We start from the raw sequence: 16,797 nt of genomic DNA, 5'->3' as shown, positions 1-16,797 counted from the left end.
AAAGGGTCACTAGACTTCATGGTTCCCTGTCATGCAGGAAAAACGTGCGCAATCCTAATGGCGCTGACCTATTTGGGGTACTATACACTATTGCAGTCTCTCCATGCGTTTCCCATTGAGGTGGATATTGCTGGAAAAATTCAGCAGAAATAGTGAAAGTCTCCAGACGGGCTCTGAATATTTATTATGGAGCGTATAGTATAGGTGTTTCATCTGCTAGGGTTAGTGTGTGGCCTTTCCGATGTGCTAAACCTGTATTCAAATGTAGTCAATCTATTTACTAGGGACAAGTGATCTAGTTGAGGCTCATTGTGCCTGATGCCTCAGTTATGTCCCTGGCTCCTTGTGAACTGGTAGTCTGTATTGTGCTGAATAGTGGTTCAGCCCTCGGAATGGGCAACTCCGCTGTAGGCGCACTTTATAATATAAGCTAACGTCATATGGGAATATGTCCCTCACCCAATGACGTGACAATTTTGGTTTTCGTAGTTGCACCAGAAGAATGGCAGCCTTTGGTACTGGGTGGAAAATGTGGCCCAAATGTTACGATTGGATGTGACTATCATGTGATCACCTTCTGTGGACAGTGACTACTATCATTCAGTCCCTCCCGGCCATTGGGATTAAATGATGAAATCGGCTGGGGATGCTTCACTTCTGGCAGAAATCAATGAAGGTGGATTGTGCGTGTCACAGCCTTCGGGTGGGATTTCAGGCTGGCGGCGTTACTCGGAGAAATGTTTCCTGTGTAGAACCATATTTCCTAAGAACTTGTCTGGTTCTGGGTGTTGGGGCGACCTCTGAGCGCGTGCTATGGGATTGCCGCCCCATGCTTTGGTAATACTGCAGAGATCCAGCTCCGTTCTGTATACAGGGATAACGCTGTGTGATATAGTGATACAAAGTCCATCACCTGGAATGTATCACTACAGACAGATATAATGAGGAAATCTAAGTGCGATGTACTTTATGGTACAGGGAGGGGGGCGATCCGCTCTTCTACAACCCCCCACCTCTCAGGAAATAGAACGGCCTGTATATCCTCTCTATACACCTCCTTGGTAGCTGTCGGAGTGCTAGGAGCCTGTCCTTGCTTTAGAATTGGTACCTACTGTAATATATGGAAGAATAAAGTGTGACATTGTATGTGTTCCCTTGTTTGAGAGAAGTATAAATCGCTATTAAGCGTACAAGTCTGTCCCCCGCTTGTATTACTAGTTGGCTGTTTCTCTTCCTTTTTATTTTCCGTATCTCACAATGGAAAACAAGAGGACGTCTGTTACCTATGAGAAGTTCAGGTTCCACCTGTGAGAGGAGCGGGGGTACCGGACCCAAAGCTTGGTACCTCTGATGGCTGCTTGGCTTTCTCTAACTAACAAGATCGTACAATTTCTATACATTAGGTATGTTAGAAAACATGGAAAGATTCTTCTCTGATTGACCCAGGGAGCTGTTTAGTTTAGATCCCATTGGAGAACTCTTTTTGGGAAGCTATGACTGTAATCTTGAATTAATCATTATTTTAGTAAATACCATCTACATGTGTAGAGTGGATCTCACAGATGCCCTGTAATAACACTGTAGGCAATGCACGCACCAGGCTAGTCTACGGCCAAACCGGTTATCATCCTGATGGCTTTCCTCCTGTACGGCAGTAACCCAAGATGTGGCCGTATTGTCACTAGTTAGCTAATAGTGTCTCCTGTAAGGCAATAGGTCTGCAGTGGATCCCTTTAGTAATCGGGTGTCACTAATTAGCTTATAGTGTCTTCTGTAAGGCAATAGGTCTGCAGTGGATCCCTTTAGTAATCGGGTGTCACTAATTAGCTAATAGTGTCTTCTGTAAGGCAATAGGTCTGCAGTGGATCCCTTTAGTAATCGGGTGTCACTGGGAGAGACCTGTCCGCTGTACAAGGCTCTCTGTAATCCTGACGTTCCCTGATGTGGGCTCCGGTGTCTGAGGGTATTTAAATCTTTCAGCCCTATTTGCTGTCACTGTCAGAGTGTTCCGCCACAATGTCTCAATGCTTATTGAGGCTATGGTTATGACCAGTGCTTTTCTCTACTGGGACGGTTGTGGTTTATGTCACTCTGCTGGGTGTCGGTGCATCCACAGACGCAGCCTCCTGTTCTCTACCCCATGGTTTGTTTTCTTTTTACATTAAGTTTTTGTTTGCTGTGCTCATGTTAAACATTGAGTTTAAATTTCTATTGTATTGAAAATGTATGCAAGCCTGTTACTGTCTGTATAAATGTATATATCACTATTTATTATCAAGGGGTGGTTTGCATCGTACATGTAGCTAGGTGCCTGCTCGTACTCTGGCTCCCCCTGCTGGAGAGCTCTGTCATGGTTGGCTCCTGTCTTGAGCTACCGGTTATGATATCCCGCAACCCCTCACCCCCTTATTTGCTGACAGTTGCTGGACGTATTACTGGGACATTGTCCAAAAATAAACAACATCTTTTAAGAATGTGAAAGTGCTATTTAAAAAAATTGTGTGTGTATATATAATATGTATATATTGTATGTATGGGCTCTACAAATGGCGGGGACCAGGTCGCCATGGCTAGCAGATTTTGCAGTGAGGGAGGAAGCAGATCCTCGTCAGCTCTGGCGGAGTTACTGTACGTACATATAGCATTGCGGCGATCAGATCATACACAGGAGGGCATGTGCTGAGTGTCTCCTGCGGTGACTGCTGTGTCTGTGTCCGTCCCGGCCTGCACTGACGACTCCTCTCCATCCTGGCCTGCTCTGATCCCTCCTGTCTGTCCCAGTCTACGCTGATCCTCCTGTATGTCCCGGCTGTCTCCTATCTCCGGCTGCATAGAGCTCTCCGGTAGTAGGATCTGTGTGTGGCCAGGAATTGCGCAGCGGCTTCAGAGGGATAGTGGTGTGACCACGAGGGGAGGGGGGTTTTGTTGTACTTTCTGTCACCGTTATTTTATGTGAAATGTCCGTTATTACTGGAGGGTGGGGGGTGGAGCAGGGGAGCTGTGCAGAGCATATATGTTACTATATCCATTCAGCCGCGACCATGTTGTGCACTAGTATAGTGTGTATAACACACACAGCTGTGCTCCTCACTCACTCCTGTCATTTTTTTTTTTTGGGTGGGGGTGGTCTGGCTCTTACACTTTCATCCTAGCTCCTAGATTTTAGAAACATTTGTCAAGTCCTGATATATATAATTTACTGTAAGTCTATGAAACTGGTTCACTACAATGCAGTTCAGAATGTGCCACCATTTCATTGTATGTACGATGCCCGTAACGCCCGCTTTAATCAGCTGACATCTCCTGTCTGACCATTTTATCACAGGCTGTGTCGCTGTAGTATAGCCAGGACAGCCTCTTGTGTGACTCTATGCCAGGTGCACATAGTGATAGTATGTAAAGGAAATGTCAGTGCAGTGCTGTCACCACTGAGCGCTACATTTACAGAGATCTCAATGCTCTCCTGCCTTCTACAGAGATCTCAATGCTCTCCTGCCTTCTACAGAGATCTCAATGCTCTCCTGCCTTCTACAGAGATCTCAATGCTCTCCTGCCTTCTACAGAGATCTCAATGCTCTCCTGCCTTCTACAGAGATCTCAATGCTCTCCTGCCTTCTACAGAGATCTCAATGCTCTCCTGCCTTCTACAGAGATCTCAATGCTCTCCTGCCTTCTACAGAGATCTCAATGCTCTCCTGCCTTCTACAGAGATCTCAATGCTCTCCTGCCTTCTACAGCGATCTCAATGCTCTCCTGCCTTCTACAGCGATCTCAATGCTCTCCTGCCTTCTACAGCGATCTCAATGCTCTCCTGCCTTCTACAGCGATCTCAATGCTCTCCTGCCTTCTACAGCGATCTCAATGCTCTCCTGCCTTCTACAGCGATCTCAATGCTCTCCTGCCTTCTACAGCGATCTCAATGCTCTCCTGCATCCTACAGAGATCTCAATGCTCTCCTGCATCCTACAGAGATCTCAATGCTCTCCTGCATCCTACAGAGATCTCAATGCTCTCCTGCATCCTACAGAGATCTCAATGCTCTCCTGCCTCCTACAGAGATCTCAATGCCCTCCTGCCTCCTACAGAGATCTCAATGCCCTCCTGCCTCCTACAGGGATCTCAATGCCCTCCTGCCTCCTACAGGGATCTCAATGCCCTCCTGCCTCCTACAGGGATCTCAATGCCCTCCTGCCTCCTACAGGGATCTCAATGCCCTCCTGCCTCCTACAGGGATCTCAATGCCCTCCTGCCTCCTACAGGGATCTCAATGCCCTCCTGCCTCCTACAGGGATCTCAATGCCCTCCTGCCTCCTACAGGGATCTCAATGCCCTCCTGCCTCCTACAGGGATCTCAATGCTCTCCTGCCTGCTACAGAAAACCTGGATTAGGACAAAGCCTGGAGCCCAGCGCATGTTACCTGAGAGCCAAGAGGAAGAAAAGGCGATCTGTGGCTTATGCTCTTGGGCTGCAGTCATTTCTGTTTCTAGTAGTGTATAAACATATTACCGATGATTATTATTGCCCCGTGTTCTGTATGTACCAATGAGGAGGCCCGTAGATTCGGGAGCTCACAGACTATGGCACCAGCCTCAGGGAGTGATCCAACAGTTTCTCATTTGAGTCTGATATTGGAGCGAACAGCTGGAGACTTGGACATGTCATTTCTTATGTATAGAGATGTGTATGTGATTACGTGTCCAGCACAGGGGAATGTGTACGCCGGACGTCGGTCTATGTGATCCCCATTGGCTGGCCACAAGCTAACTCTGGGATGTGTCAGTCGCCTCCTTTACCTGCGCTCATGCTTTGACATTTCCAGACCCAAATAATGTTGCACTCAGCCCTTGTCATTAATTCATGCACCCAATATATTGTATTGTGGGGAGTGGATTACGTTTCGTTTAGCGTGGCAGAGGACCGCTTGAATAATAGAATTGTGAGGAAGAGAAAGCAAACAATGGAACTGTAGTGAAGGGTGAGTACTGTAGGCTGCCCTTCAAGCCACCAGCAGATAAATGCAGGTACAGTCATGAAATATTTATCGTATACTAATTCCTTAGCAGTTATATTAGATCAATGTAAAGGGGAAAATACAAAATAAAGTGTTAGCTTCCCTTTAAGGGAGATCGTGATAACTTGATTTGGAAAAATTGCTGCTTATGTTTTTCTGCTGCCTGATGGTGACAATAAAGTAGTGTCTAAGTGTCTTTGTATTATAACCGTATCAGTCTCTATATACAGTTGGTCTTTTTTAAATTATGGTAAATCATAAGCGGTCAAGCGTCGGTGTCTAGGCAACAGCTTTCACTGCTATACCCGCGACAGTCACATAACGCGGACCATCACCGCCCAGGCACACCTATTACATGTTCAATACACCCCTCCCTGCGAGCGCCTGAAATCGCCCCACTACGTCCGATGTCTGCAGCACCTGATTCAGGCCATAGAATTGCATTTTCAGCGCCTCCTCGATGTACTTATTGGACTATATGAAGTGTGATGCTTGTATGCGCACTAGCCCCAAGATTGCAGCTTTATGGGACTGAGCAGAATGCCCAATGCTACTGCCATTTTGCTGCAAAATTAGGACTATGTATAGTGTTGTATCAGGCTCTGTGTATAAGGTGTATATGAAACATAAATGCATTCTGTGTATAGATTTGGGTCCCATTCCCAAGATTTGGTATTGTATGCAAATATTCCAAAATACGGAATATTCTGATATCCAAAATACCCCTGGTCCCAAGCATTTTGGATATGGGAGACTCAGTATTTACATATTTAATGGGTTTTTATGTCTCTGTCATGGCGTTTGCTGCACATATAGTGATTATATATGTGATTTTATATCTGGATCATGCTGAAAAGATATTGAATTATCATTTGGGATTTATGAGGCCGGGACAACCTGTAGCTCTCCAGGTGCCCAGCACCCAACCCCCCCCCTGTCAGGTACCAAAGATAAGAAAGAAAAAAAAACCCTTGTATGAGTTACACATTCCTGGGGAAAAACTGGGGAAGGGGCACCGGCAGTGCTACCATCCACTCCAGGCCCCTTCCTCATCCCTATGTAGGGGGTGTCACATGTGCAGTACAGTAGATCCCCGTTTGGGCTTTTACTTCCACTATCGATAGAGCAAAGTGGGATCCTTGGGCATTTTGTGGGAATATAATTCAGTGTGAAGCATTGGTTTTATAAAGGGCAGAAAGAAATGAGCAGGTTACTTCAGCTGCAGTTCTCTTCTTAGCCACAAGATGGCTCTGAGAGTTGGTAACATCCATTCTGGCAGGATAGTCAGTGTAGGGTGTATGGTTTCTCCCTTCATTCTGGGGAATGGTCACTGTGGGGAATGGTCATAAAGACAGACAGACGTCACCACATACATGCAGTGAGTATTTACAATGTGCTGTATAAGTCGTCTATCTATGTAATATAAATACTCTGCAGTTCCTCCTCCTGGCCCCATGTAAATACTCTGCAGCTCCTCCGCCTGGTGCCATATAAATGCTCTGCAGCTCCTCCGCCTGGTGCCATGTAAATGCTCTGCAGCTCCTCCTCCTGGCCCCATGTAAATGCTCTGCAGCTCCTCCTCCTGGCCCCATGTAAATGCTCTGCAGCTCCTCCTCCTGGCCCCATGTAAATGCTCTGCAGCTCCTCCTCCTGGCCCCATGTAAATGCTCTGCAGCTCCTCCTCCTGGCCCTATGTAAATGCTCTGCAGCTCCTCCGCCAGGCCCCATGTAAATGCTCTGCAGCTCCTCCGCCAGGCCCCATGTAAATGCTCTGCAGCTCCTCCGCCAGGCCCCATGTAAATGCTCTGCAGCTCCTCCGCCAGGCCCCATGTAAATGCTCTGCAGCTCCTCCGCCAGGCCCCATGTAAATGCTCTGCAGCTCCTCCGCCAGGCCCCATATAAATGCTCTGCAGCTTCTCCTCCTGGCCCCATATAAATGCTCTGCAGTTCCTCCTCCTGGCCCCATGTAAATGCTCTGCAGCTTCTCCGTCAGGCACCATGTAAATGCTGTGCAGCTCCTCCTCCTGGCCCCATGTAAATGCTCTGCAGCTTCTCCGCCAGGCACCATATAAATGCTCTGCAGCTCCTCCTCTTGGCCCCATGTAAATGCTCTGCAGCTCCTCCGCCTGGCGCCATGTAAATGCTCTGCAGCTCCTCCTCCTGGCCCCATGTAAATGCTCTGCAGCTCCTCCTCCTGGCCCCATGTAAATGCTCTGCAGCTCCTCCTCCTGGCCCCATATAAATGCTCTGCAGTTTCTCCTCCTGGCCCCATATAAATACTCTGCAGTTCCTCCTCCTGGCCCCATGTAAATGCTCTGCAGTTCCTGCTCCTGGCCCCATGTAAATGCTCTGCAGCTCCTCCGTCTGGCCCCATGTAAATGCTCTGCAGCTCCTCCGCCTGGCCCCATGTAAATGCTCTGCAGCTTCTCCGCCAGGCACCATGTAAATGCTCTGCAGCTCCTCCTCCTGGCCCCATATAAATGCTCTGCAGCTTCTCCTCCTGGCCCCATATAAATGCTCTGCAGTTCCTCCTCCTGGCCCCATGTAAATGCTCTGCAGCTTCTCCGTCAGGCACCATATAAATGCTCTGCAGTTCCTCCTCCTGGCCCCATGTAAATGCTCTGCAGCTTCTCCGTCAGGCACCATGTAAATGCTCTGCAGCTCCTCCTCCTGGCCCCATGTAAATGCTCTGCAGCTTCTCCGCCAGGCACCATATAAATGCTCTGCAGCTCCTCCTCTTGGCCCCATGTAAATACTCTGCAGCTCCTCCGCCTGGTGCCATGTAAATGCTCTGCAGTTCCTCCTCCTGGCCCCATGTAAATGCTCTGCAGTTCCTCCTCCTGGCCCCATATAAATGCTCTGCAGTTTCTCCTCCTGGCCCCATATAAATTGCAGTTCCTGCTCCTGGCCCCATGTAAATGCTCTGCAGCTCCTCCTGCCCCATGTAAATGCTCTGCAGCTCCTCCTCCTGGCCCTATGTAAATGCTCTGCAGCTCCTCCGCCTGGCCCCATGTAAATGCTCTGCAGCTCCTCCGCCTGGCCCCATGTAAATGCTCTGCAGCTCCTCCGCCAGGCCCCATGTAAATGCTCTGCAGAGGAACTGCAGAGCATTTACATGGGGCCAGGAGGAGGAACTGCAGAGCATTTACATGGCACCAGGCGGAGGAGCTGCAGAGTATTTACATGGGGCCAAGAGGAGGAGCTGCAGAGCATTTATATGGTGCCTGGCGGAGAAGCTGCAGAGCATTTACATGGGGCCAGGAGGAGGAGCTGCAGAGCATTTATATGGCCCCATGTAAATGCTCTGCAGTTCCTGCTCCTGGCCCCATGTAAATGCTCTGCAGTTCCTCCTCCTGGTAACATATGAATACTCTGCAGCTCCTCCTCCTGGCCCCATATAAATGCTCTGCAGCTCCTCCTCCTGGCCCCATATAAATGCTCTGCAGCTCCTCCTTGCCCCATGTAAATGCTCTGCAGCTCCTCCTCCTGGCCCCATATAAATGCTCTGCACTTCCTGCTCCTGGCCCCATGTAAATGCTCTGCAGCTCCTCCTCCTGGCCTCATATAAATGCTCTGCAGTTCCTGCTCCTGGCCCCACGTAAATGCTCTGCAGTTCCTCCTCCTGGTGACATATGAATACTCTGCAGTTCCTCCTCCTGGCCCCATGTAAATGCTCTGCAGCTCCTCCTCCTGGCCCCATGTAAATGCTCTGCAGTTCCTCCTCCTGGTGACATATGAATACTCTGCAGTTCCTCCTCCTGGCCCCATGTAAATGCTCTGCAGCTCCTCCTCCTGGCCCAATGTAAATGCTCTGCAGTTCCTGGTGACAGCTGTATCATTACTTGTACTGTAATAGACTGAGCAGTAACCTGATGTGTTCTCTGCACTATGTGACAGTCTATTAGCGATTTGTCTATCTAGCAGATTATTGTCTCTGTGCCATAGATCCTGTCTGGCCCCATGTAAATGCTCTGCAGTTCCTCCTCCTGGCCCCATGTAAATGCTCTGCAGTTCCTCCTCCTGGCCCCATGTAAATGCTCTGCAGTTCCTGCTCCTGGCCCCATGTAAATGCTCTGCAGCTCCTCCTCCTACCCCATGTAAATGCTCTGCAGTTCCTCCTCCTGGCCCCATGTAAATGCTCTGCAGCTCCTCCTCCTGGCCCCATGTAAATGCTCTGCAGTTCCTCCTCCTGGCCCCATGTAAATGCTCTGCAGTTCCTGCTCCTGGCCCCATGTAAATGCTCTGCAGCTCCTCCTCCTACCCCATGTAAATGCTCTGCAGTTCCTCCTCCTGGCCCCATGTAAATGCTCTGCAGCTCCTCCTCCTGGCCCCATGTAAATGCTCTGCAGCTCCTCCTCCTGGCCCTATGTAAATGCTCTGCAGCTCCTCCGCCAGGCCCCATGTAAATGCTCTGCAGCTCCTCCGCCAGGCCCCATGTAAATGCTCTGCAGCTCCTCCGCCAGGCCCCATGTAAATGCTCTGCAGCTCCTCCGCCAGGCCCCATGTAAATGCTCTGCAGCTCCTCCGCCAGGCCCCATATAAATGCTCTGCAGCTTCTCCGCCAGGCCCCATATAAATGCTCTGCAGTTCCTCCTCCTGGCCCCATGTAAATGCTCTGCAGCTTCTCCGTCAGGCACCATGTAAATGCTCTGCAGCTCCTCCTCCTGGCCCCATGTAAATGCTCTGCAGCTTCTCCGCCAGGCACCATATAAATGCTCTGCAGCTCCTCCTCTTGGCCCCATGTAAATGCTCTGCAGCTCCTCCGCCTGGCGCCATGTAAATGCTCTGCAGCTCCTCCTCCTGGCCCCATGTAAATGCTCTGCAGCTCCTCCTCCTGGCCCCATGTAAATGCTCTGCAGCTCCTCCTCCTGGCCCCATATAAATGCTCTGCAGTTTCTCCTCCTGGCCCCATATAAATACTCTGCAGTTCCTCCTCCTGGCCCCATGTAAATGCTCTGCAGTTCCTGCTCCTGGCCCCATGTAAATGCTCTGCAGCTCCTCCGTCTGGCCCCATGTAAATGCTCTGCAGCTCCTCCGCCTGGCCCCATGTAAATGCTCTGCAGCTTCTCCGCCAGGCACCATGTAAATGCTCTGCAGCTCCTCCTCCTGGCCCCATATAAATGCTCTGCAGCTTCTCCTCCTGGCCCCATATAAATGCTCTGCAGTTCCTCCTCCTGGCCCCATGTAAATGCTCTGCAGCTTCTCCGTCAGGCACCATATAAATGCTCTGCAGTTCCTCCTCCTGGCCCCATGTAAATGCTCTGCAGCTTCTCCGTCAGGCACCATATAAATGCTCTGCAGCTCCTCCTCCTGGCCCCATGTAAATGCTCTGCAGCTTCTCCGCCAGGCACCATATAAATGCTCTGCAGCTCCTCCTCTTGGCCCCATGTAAATACTCTGCAGCTCCTCCGCCTGGTGCCATGTAAATGCTCTGCAGTTCCTCCTCCTGGCCCCATGTAAATGCTCTGCAGTTCCTCCTCCTGGCCCCATATAAATGCTCTGCAGTTTCTCCTCCTGGCCCCATATAAATTGCAGTTCCTGCTCCTGGCCCCATGTAAATGCTCTGCAGCTCCTCCTGCCCCATGTAAATGCTCTGCAGCTCCTCCTCCTGGCCCTATGTAAATGCTCTGCAGCTCCTCCGCCTGGCCCCATGTAAATGCTCTGCAGCTCCTCCGCCAGGCCCCATGTAAATGCTCTGCAGAGGAACTGCAGAGCATTTACATGGGGCCAGGAGGAGGAACTGCAGAGCATTTACATGGCACCAGGCGGAGGAGCTGCAGAGTATTTACATGGGGCCAAGAGGAGGAGCTGCAGAGCATTTATATGGTGCCTGGCGGAGAAGCTGCAGAGCATTTACATGGGGCCAGGAGGAGGAGCTGCAGAGCATTTATATGGCCCCATGTAAATGCTCTGCAGTTCCTGCTCCTGGCCCCATGTAAATGCTCTGCAGTTCCTCCTCCTGGTAACATATGAATACTCTGCAGCTCCTCCTCCTGGCCCCATATAAATGCTCTGCAGCTCCTCCTGGCCCCATATAAATGCTCTGCAGCTCCTCCTTGCCCCATGTAAATGCTCTGCAGCTCCTCCTCCTGGCCCCATATAAATGCTCTGCACTTCCTGCTCCTGGCCCCATGTAAATGCTCTGCAGCTCCTCCTCCTGGCCTCATATAAATGCTCTGCAGTTCCTGCTCCTGGCCCCACGTAAATGCTCTGCAGTTCCTCCTCCTGGTGACATATGAATACTCTGCAGTTCCTCCTCCTGGCCCCATGTAAATGCTCTGCAGCTCCTCCTCCTGGCCCCATGTAAATGCTCTGCAGTTCCTCCTCCTGGTGACATATGAATACTCTGCAGTTCCTCCTCCTGGCCCCATGTAAATGCTCTGCAGCTCCTCCTCCTGGCCCCATGTAAATGCTCTGCAGTTCCTGGTGACAGCTGTATCATTACTTGTACTGTAATAGACTGAGCAGTAACCTGATGTGTTCTCTGCACTATGTGACAGTCTATTAGCGATTTGTCTATCTAGCAGATTATTGTCTCTGTGCCATAGATCCTGTCTGGCCCCATGTAAATGCTCTGCAGTTCCTCCTCCTGGCCCCATGTAAATGCTCTGCAGTTCCTCCTCCTGGCCCCATGTAAATGCTCTGCAGTTCCTGCTCCTGGCCCCATGTAAATGCTCTGCAGCTCCTCCTCCTACCCCATGTAAATGCTCTGCAGTTCCTCCTCCTGGCCCCATGTAAATGCTCTGCAGCTCCTCCTCCTGGCCCCATGTAAATGCTCTGCAGTTCCTCCTCCTGGCCCCATGTAAATGCTCTGCAGTTCCTGCTCCTGGCCCCATGTAAATGCTCTGCAGCTCCTCCTCCTACCCCATGTAAATGCTCTGCAGTTCCTCCTCCTGGCCCCATGTAAATGCTCTGCAGCTCCTCCTCCTGGCCCCATGTAAATGCTCTGCAGTTGCAGTTCCTGGTGACAGCTGTATCATTACTTGTACTGTAATAGACTGAGCAGTAACCTGATGTGTTCTCTGCACTGTGTGACAGTCTATTAGCGATTTGTCTATCTAGCAGATTATTGTCTCTGTGCCATAGATCCTGTCTGGCCGGCTGCTGTGCCTAGAAGCCCCTCCTGCTTTTATACTGGGGTCCGACCAGGGATTTATTTTACTGCAAACTTATTAATTCCAACATCTTTTATTTAGAGAGATTCATTCAAGGCTCTTGTTTTAGTCTTCTGCTGTGTATTATATAAAGGGGATTTACTGCTAGTAATGGTGCTGAAGGAATATTCTGCATTTAATCTGATTTCATGTGTATGGCTTCTATACATACAGTATGTCGTCATCCTCCTTCTCCTTTCATTAAATCACTTTATCCATCCCATCTCCTACTGTGTTATCTGCAAACTTGGGGGGTATTTATAGACAACTGTCTGGATAATATAGGTATATAGCTACATAGATGGTAGTCAGAGAGAGTAAAATAAAAGTTGCAGGAGGGCGCACACCCCAGTCCATGTAAAGTCATCTGAAGGTGGAGCAGCAGTTACAGCGATTGATTCAGAGCCGCTCACTAAGATGCGTACTCTCGCTGCAGGCGATGGTACGCAGTGTGTATGCCTTGTGCGCATGCGTATACCTTAGCGACAGGTCACAATGCGTTCGCTCGCTGCTCACAGAGAGCCCAGCAGAGGGAGTGACAGGAGAAGCCGTTTGTAGGTGGTAACGGGCTGGCCATTAAAAACGGGGGAGTGGAGGTACAAATGCAGGCGTGCCTGAGCGTCTCAACGGCGTTATAGAGGTGCGCATAATTATAAGACAGCGTCATAGTACACGTCACCTGGCTTGTTCTTACACTGAAGTGCTCGCAGTGCTTACGGCAGGCTCTCAAGCGCAGCGATGGCATCCGATTGTTACCCGATGTACCGATGGTTGCATACACTTCCTGGACAGGACGTGCATAAGTGGGCGTCTTAAGACAGGCTGGTGGGTGTCTGCATACACTATGTGATCGCTCTGTAAGAAATACTGGGCGCGCTAATGCATGGCTGTGCGATAGTACTACCTACGCAGTTTGCATACACATCGTGCGTGCGATCGCATCTAGCGAGCGGCTCTGACTCAGGCCCTAAGTGCAGTCAGTGACCAGATCTTAATGCCCTGCTTACACTGAGGACATGGCTTCCCGCTGGGTGGGGTCTATGTACTAAGCAGTGATCAGTCTGTGATAAGTGCCAGCCAATCAACTCCCAACTGTAATTTTTCAAACACAACATGTAAAGTGACATTAGGAGCTGATTGGCTGGCACTTATCACAGACTTATCACTTTTCACTCTGTCACTTATCACTGCTTAGTACATAGACCCCTATATGTTCTACACACGGGTATGCCTGTGGTTGTGTGTTCAGACCATCAGCTACTTTCTCCCATTGTGCCGAGATTACCCATCCATTGGGAACTGTACCTGTCCTGTAATGAAGGGGGCCACAGATCTGTGACGTAGCGGCCGGGTCTCATCTCTCTAGCCGGCGTTCTGGCTCAGATGCTGCATGCCTGGCCTGTCATTAAGATGAATAATTAACGAGATGCAGGTTTTCCCTGACCAATGAGTCCGTCACCCGTCTCAGCATTGATTTACTGGGCAGAAAGGAAACAAAGGGGTCTTTTGTCTGTAATCCCCCCGAAGGCAGCAATTATATGGCTGTGTGTGGGGACAGTGCTGGGGGCTCTTTCATAGTGACACTTTCATGGGCGAATGTCAGGCCCAAGTGTCGCCTCTTCTGGGAGGATTAGGTGACGGCGATTGCAGTGTTTTGTTCCGTTCATGTTACCGGATAATCGTCTCTGTATCTTCACGTTTTTTGTATCTCATTAACTTTCATCTGTAAATCGGTAACCTTAGAGCTGGCTTATTCAACGTGCGGGCCTCCAGCTGCTGTGGAACTACACCTCCCAGCATGCCCTGCCACAATTTTCATATTAGAGCAGGCCAAAACTGTGGCAGGGCATGCTGGGCTGTGTAGTTCCCCAGCAGCTGGAGGGCCGCATGTGGAATACCTCTGCCTTTGAGCACAGCTATGGTGCTATAAATGAGTGTGCCAGGTGGCTGATGGGAGATATGAAGGGCTGCAGATAGATTAGTCAGGAGTCTGAGATTCCCCCTGATACACTTTCCCGAGTTCTGTCTGGGGCACCTGATATTTGTAGGAAAATGCAAATAGAAAGTATGGTGGTCGCTCACATCAGCTCAATGACATTGCACAGGTGCTTGTAAAGGGGTTTACACTGACCCACAGAAAAAAAAGGAATATTCCCTCCAGCACACAGCAGCAATATCAACACAAATACTTGAATCTTACATGATAATAGAAATTCAGAGGTATTAGTTGCATACATTTGCAAATATATGACTAAGCGCCGGGCCAGTGTCAAGGCTCCTCTATACTGGTGTCCCTAACATTAAGGGGTTCACGTCCGAGGCGCAGGGCACCCCAAAAGAACCCAGCCAAGGACCCCTCCCAGGGCATCACACGAAAAATAGAAGAAAGGTGATAGTGAAGTGTAAAGTATAGATGTGTTAAGATAATCAATAAGTGTTAATATAATAAGACAGAGAATTAAAATTACATAAATAATAAACAAACAAATGGAAAGGTGATGAAAATATATCTATGTGAATGAAGTGGTGATGCCCTGAAAAAGGCCCAGCCAGAGCCACTCCGGGGGCCCCACGCCCAAACACTCACCCCAAAATAATGATTGCTACATAATAATAGCACCGACTCTGGGTCATATAATAACAATTAATGTACTGCATAATAACAGCACATGTGTAAGCTGAGAGCTGACTCACCTAGGAGGTACCCCAGAAACCTCCACATGGCACCGGGAGTGGCTCTGGATATAGCTGAAATATATATCGGTCATCTGCTGGTGTGTACGGTCGGCCTGCTGATTGCCCGTACACATGATGCGGAGACCCGCCGATGAGTGACCGCTCAACTAGGTGGGCAAATTTAAATGTTCGCCCAGTTGTCACTTCAAGCAGCCGATTGGTAAGTGTGTATGCACTTACCAATCGTCTGATAGGTCGGCTGTACCCAGCAATGTGCATCCAGCTTTCCTTTGCAATGATTCTACATCTTACTCAGCCTGGGCCCTCTTACATGTTACTGCTGGAAGCCACAGTCCGCACCAAATTCTGCCGCTAGAGAATCTCCCTGGGCACCGGCCAGGGCCTAAGCTGTCTCCTGCTATATTTACCAGCCCGGACTGCTGAGCGCAGGTATCTGTTACTCAGCAGGAGGTAAAGTATATCCTGTTCTATTTGACATGAGATCTATGACAAACCATTGACTCTGCCAGGGTCAGAGCGCCCACGCCGGCCCATCGTGAGCCAATTCACAATAGAACGCCCCCATAGACCATGTTTTATATCAGCCTTGCTCCCGCTCCCTGCCAGTGTGCAGACTCCCTTAATAAGAGAGATCGTTTCCTATGTAACAATTGTTCCAACAGAACAAAGTTAGCGCACAAGTAACATCCACGACCGGTGTCCAGGCGTAAGTGGGACGTATTTAGGATTTGGCAGCATATATAAAACACTGTAAGGTGCAACAGAATACTGGGGTGCGATGTGAGTAATTGTTCATAAATAACAAATCATTATAAAAATAAATGAATTGGTTGCAACACAAAACAACCGGTTCTCCCGGGATTGAAGTACGAGGTCAGCATCCCGCAAGTACGAGGTTGGCATCCCGCAGGTATGAGGTCGGCATCCCGCAAGAACGAGGTCGGCATACCACAAATACGAGGTCGCCATTGGAAGAACGAAACCTAAAAAACTGCATGTAAAAATGTATCTTGTGTAATATTTGCCGCACTCTGGATGCACGCAGCTTGCGTCCGGTTTTTCAGTTGAATGCATCTTGTACTTGCGTCCTCTTGCGCATGGAAAGGCCGTATGCCTGCGTGCAGGCGCAAAATAACCACGCCCCTTTCAGATGTCTAGCTGTAGATACACTACTTGGCAGGCACCTTCTCAGCTTGTCCTAAGGAATGTTGACACCTGAAATGCCGACATTCTCAGTGCAGGGTGTCTCTGGGAGTTTGTCTCCTGGCCAGGGATTTCTAACCCTTTCACTGCCAGCGGTGAGTGACATATTTAGCGCTGCATTGCGGGTTTTCCAGTGCTTCCTTTTGGTGCCGCCATTTAATAATTTATGATTTAAGTTCTGGTTGTTAAAATGGACAAAAAAACGACGAAAACTATTTTGAAGAAAAAAAAAAAAACACATTTTGCTGCTTCCACTAATGTATGAAGAATGACTAATATGTGCGCTATCTTTCTACATTTGTCATAATAATAACGTTTGGGGGGGGGATTTTTTAACATTTATTATTTTTTTTTGCACTCCATGGGGAATATATGTATTGTTATTTTGACTTGAGTCCCGTTAGCCATCAGTGACATCACACCCCTCATTCCTCTCTGGGAACCGCTCGGGCGCAGAACTTACCAGCACTATTGGATTCATCTAAACTGTATTTTTCCCTCATTTTGCTGATTTTTTTCCTGTACAATGGACTTAAAATAAACCTCTACTCATAAAGTAATTAAAGAACTATCGTGACCTTTTTTAAAATTGATGATGATAATAATACGGCTACGCGATACAACGGTATACCTCCAACTGTCCTGCTAATACGGCTACGCGATACAACGGTATACCTCCAACTGTCCTGCTAATACGGCTACGCGATACAACGGTATACCTCCAACTGTCC

The sequence above is a fragment of the Taudactylus pleione genome, unplaced genomic scaffold (assembly GCF_031769625.1).
Source record: "Taudactylus pleione unplaced genomic scaffold, aTauple2 ptg000927l, whole genome shotgun sequence".
Classification (NCBI taxonomy): Eukaryota; Metazoa; Chordata; class Amphibia; order Anura; family Myobatrachidae; genus Taudactylus; species Taudactylus pleione.
Note: the sequence above shows the minus strand (reverse complement) of the source record.